This window comes from Triticum urartu, chromosome 7, assembly GCF_003073215.2.
Source record: "Triticum urartu cultivar G1812 chromosome 7, Tu2.1, whole genome shotgun sequence".
NCBI lineage: Eukaryota > Viridiplantae > Streptophyta > Magnoliopsida > Poales > Poaceae > Triticum > Triticum urartu.
The window spans coordinates 708,908,225-708,912,695 of record NC_053028.1 but is presented as its reverse complement, the minus strand read 5'-3'; the positions used below and the strand labels follow the sequence as shown (position 1 = coordinate 708,912,695).

The following is a 4,471-nucleotide window of genomic DNA, read 5'->3' as shown; positions in this document are numbered from 1 at the left end:
TTTGCTTGAAACTTCCTATTGTACCTTCATATTTTGCTCTCGATGTTTTCGTAAGTTTCATCTCGAGAGATACTTCTGCCACATTTCCTGAATTGTTCACCAGATAATTAACCCTATAAGGGTTAGTTCTCCCGAAGTTACTCTTTACTTCCCCACTTAAATCTCGGGACGAGATTTCTTGTAGTGGAGGAGATTTGTAACACCCCGGGTGTCACGCTACAGTAAACTTCTGTTAATGGTGCCACATCATCATAATTAATTTTTGCTAATCTTCACTTTGTTCCAAACCGACCTTAAATTCATTTAAAAAAAGGCAAGTCAAATTATTTTCCCTCGAGCTATAAAACTAAAATGTTCGAATAGTTCTATAAATTCCCCAGATCATTTTGTTGTGGAACTAACTTCATTTGACTCACAGATAAATCCCTAGGAATTTTATAAGTGTTCCAACAGCAAATAAATTGGTCCTTTCAAAAATAAAGGATTAATTGTATGCTACAAAATGCCCCTAAACTTTGTGGTTAGATCCCAAAGCATTGCAAGGTATTTATGTGAAAATTTTCATGTGCAACAAAATTCTTTTGAATTTAATTAAAATGTGAAACAATGCCTAACAGTTGAGAGCAGAAAGATAATAGAAAAGATGAGGTGGATCACTGTGCACTTAGGCCCAATGTGCACAACACAGGCCCAGCCCACCCCTGCACCTTCTCCTATCTCTGTTCACAAGGGCGTGCTGGACGAACAGCACTCGTCCATTGCTCGGATGGCCGCGTGCCGAGCATCCGCTGTCTCCCCCGCGAGGATAAGGATGCCACCCGATTCCCCTCTGCCCATGGACGAACCCTAACCCCCCCACTCCCCCCTTTCCCTCGCTCTCTCTCTTCTCCCCGTGTGAAACCGCCGCTGCCGTCGTAATGGCCGCGACCACCGTGCTCCCCGCGCCGCGAGAAGACGCCCAGAAGGACTGCCACGGTCCACTTCGTCCATCCCGAGGATCGAATTGAGCGGGGAAGGCCCGTACACTCGCCATCTCCACCATCTTCATCTTGTACATCGTCGTCGTCCGCCGTCGATTCCCGCAGCTCCGGTCCACCCCGACCTCCCCGACCTCACCATCGAGCTTGCTGTGAGCTTCTCCTCCATCTCCCCTATTTTCCCCCCTTCGATCTGACGCCGTAGACTGCTCGTCCCGTCGTGCCCGAAGCTCCATGCCCGCAGCCATGCTCGTCCGCCGCGCCCTGGCCATGCCCCGCACTCGCCTGCTGCCTTGGCCGCCCGCACCCCGTGCACCGCGCGCGTCCGCGGCCGTTCGCTGCCACACTCCCCTGCTGTGCCCGCCTGCTGCTGGCTGTGCTGCTCATGCTTAACTGCTGCTGCTCCCGCCTGCTGCGCCGCTGCCGCCGGTGTCGGCGCGCTGCTCACTGTCGACCGCTGCTCCCTGCGCTAGCCACGGGTCGTTGCTCCCAGCTCCCTGCCTCCTAGCGTCGGCCGGCTCTGGCCGCCGTGCTTGTGTGCATGTGTGAGCACATCGCTGGCTGTGTCTCTCGCACGAACGGCCGGCCCTTGTCTACTACTACTAGTAGGTTTAGTTTAGTATTAAATTAATGCTAATTAGGCCTGTTAGCAAATGACAAATGGGTCCCACTTAATTAGATTAGGTGAAAGCCCCTGTTAACCAAACTAACTAACCCTGTTATTTGATAGGACTATGACAGTGCCCCCACCTCTAAATAAACCGTTTAAAATCAATCTTTGAAGACTTGTGACACTGACAGAAGGGTCCCACCTGACCCTTTGACTAGTCAAAGTAGACCCAGTCAAACGCTGATTGGGTTGCTGACTCAGCACTCCCCTGGCCCACGGTCATGCACTCTGGCTAGAGTGACACTAGGTGACAGAAGAATATTCTGGTTTAATTGGAATTAAAATAAATTCAGAAAATGTTTAAATCTTTGGAAATTCACATGAATTAATCGGTAACTCGATGAAAAAGTTTTATATATTAAAGTTGCTCAGAACGACGAGACGAATCTGAACACGCGGTCCGTTTACCTGTCAGATGCCTCTAACTATCTGAACATGGAACTTTCCCTCTCCGGTCATCTGTCTGACACAGGTCCGGAACCGGGAAAACATTCCCGGTTGACTTCCCCTTCACCGGTATCACGCAGCACCGCGTTAGAACACGTTTAGCTCTGCCTGTTGTCCTTTTATGCACTTGCTTGCTATGTATTTACTGTTTCTCCCCCCTCTTCTCTTCGGTAGACTCCGAGACCGCTGGCGATGCCCCTGTGATCGACTGCTTCTACGACGACCCTCCTTCTCGCCTGAGCAACCATGCAAGCCCCCCTTTGATCATCCCGATATCGCCCATTCCTTTCTCTCATGCTTGCATTAGATTTTGCTACTGTTATTGTTTGCTCCTATTCTGATGCATAGCCTGCTTTTGTATCTGCTGTTGTACCTTATCTGCTTATCCTAAACTGCTTAGTATAGGTTGGTTAGTGATCCATCAGTGACCCCCACTTGTCCTTGTTGCCCCTGCTTCATCATCGACGGCTCGATCTACGTGATCGAAGACCAGGCCCCGACACCGCACATCACTTCCCCTTAGTTGCTCGACACTACTGGGTTACTATCGAGTACCGAGGGTGAACCTCTTCAGCACTTCTGATGTTAACCCTGTAGTGTAGTCATTCGGTCGTGGTCATCGAGGGTGATTTCCTCCTTAACCACTTTCGATACGACTCTGTCGTGCAACCCCTCAAGTGTGAACCTCGGGGGTGATTCCTCTTACGTTCACCTTGATGATTACATCTAGTGGAATTCATCGGGGGTGATTCTTTGGATTTTCCCCTTGATGTTTGGACACACGGATACTTGTACTTTACCATTGTTACTTGGAAAGATGGGTCGGCCCTGAGGGGTACCCGCACGAGCTTAATTGCGAGTGATGTGGAGACGGGTTGGCCTGGAGGGTGCCTGCGAGATAATTACGAGGCGTGGCCAGGCATTCCTAGCCCTTGCCACAAGTCCTCGAGACGGGGCAACGGGGTCACATCTTTCGTGAGTCTCTGCTTGTTACCGCGCGTTCCTAATCCACTACGATTTGGATATTTGATCCGAGGGGCCTCTGGCCTGATAGCACTAACCATCACGTGGGCATAGTATGGGCGTTCTGCGTCGTATACATCAGTCGAAGCTTAATAGACGTCAGCGACTGAGCGGCGCGCGCCGGGTTGGACTGGTAAGCTCCTGCCTTTTTAGGAAGGTAGCTAGGTCTGCTCACCGGCCGCCCTCGCAACATGCAGGAGTTCCCGGGGAGATGGCCCATGACCCCTGGGGGCATAGGTTTAGTCCGGCGTGCTGGCCTCTCTATTAAGCCTAGGTCGGGTTGCGGCGTATTGTTTGGCCGAGGCCGGGCATGACCCAGGAAAGTGTGTCCAGCCGGAGTTAAGCGAGCGTGGTGGGTAAGTTGGTGCACCCCTGCAGGGAAGAAAACATTTATCGATAGCCTGTCCTACGGTAACGGACACTTGGAGTTGTATCCCGATCGATACAACTAGAACTGGATACCTGAGATGAGAAATGGACTATGATGAGAACTGGATGGCGATGAGAATTGGATTGTGATGATAACGGGATAGTATGGCTCTGGGATTGCTTTCTCGCAGGGTGTCGAGAAGGGATCTCTGGCCGAGGTTGATAACTCTTCTACTACTTTACTTTATGCTACTCTACTCTCTCATGTTGCTGCAAGATGGTGATTTTCTACAAGATGCTAGTCTCCGATAGGACTAGGCCTTCTCTCTATTCTGGCATTTCTGCAGCCCAGTCCACATATACAGCCTTCATTTGATAATGTTGCATATGTAGTGTAGATCCTTGCTTGCGAGTACTTTGGATGAGTACTCACGGTTGCTTTGCTCCCCCTTTTCCCCCTTTCTCCTTCTTTCCGGATTGATGCAACCAAATGTCGGAGCCCAGGAGCCAGATGCCACCGTCGATGCCTACTACTACGTGGAGACCACCGACGACCAGGAGTAGTTAGGAGGCTCCCAGGTAGGAGGCCTTGCCTTTTCGATCGTTGTTGCTTTTGTGCTAGCCTTCTTAAGGTAAACTTGTCTAACTCATGTATGTAATCAGATATTGTTGCTTCCGCCGACTCTTGTGTATTCGAGCTTATGTATTCGAGCCCTCGAGGCCCCTGGCTTGTAATATAAAGCTTGTATTATTTTAATTTGTGTCTAGAGTTGTGTGGTGATATCTTCCCGTGAGTCCTTGATCTTGATCGTACACATTTGCGTGTATGATTAGTGTACGATTGAATCGAGGGCGTCACAAGTTGGTATCAGAGCCGACTGCCTGTAGGTAGCCCCCCTTCCAACTCCTTGGCCGAAGTTGAGTCTAGTCAATGAAAAACTTTTACTAACTTGGCTATGTGGCTCACGGGCCCACGTCGCCATTG

General features: G+C 50.2%; 1 long non-coding RNA gene across 1 annotated transcript; it reads left to right on the top strand.

The window, feature by feature from the left end:
* Window positions 1-640: 640 nt before the first annotated feature.
* Window positions 641-4,243, top strand: LOC125522364. The gene is made up of 2 exons (XR_007289745.1): window positions 641-1,129; window positions 3,991-4,243. It is a non-coding gene; the product is annotated as an uncharacterized LOC125522364 (long non-coding RNA).
* The last annotated feature ends 228 nt before the right edge of the window (window positions 4,244-4,471 follow it).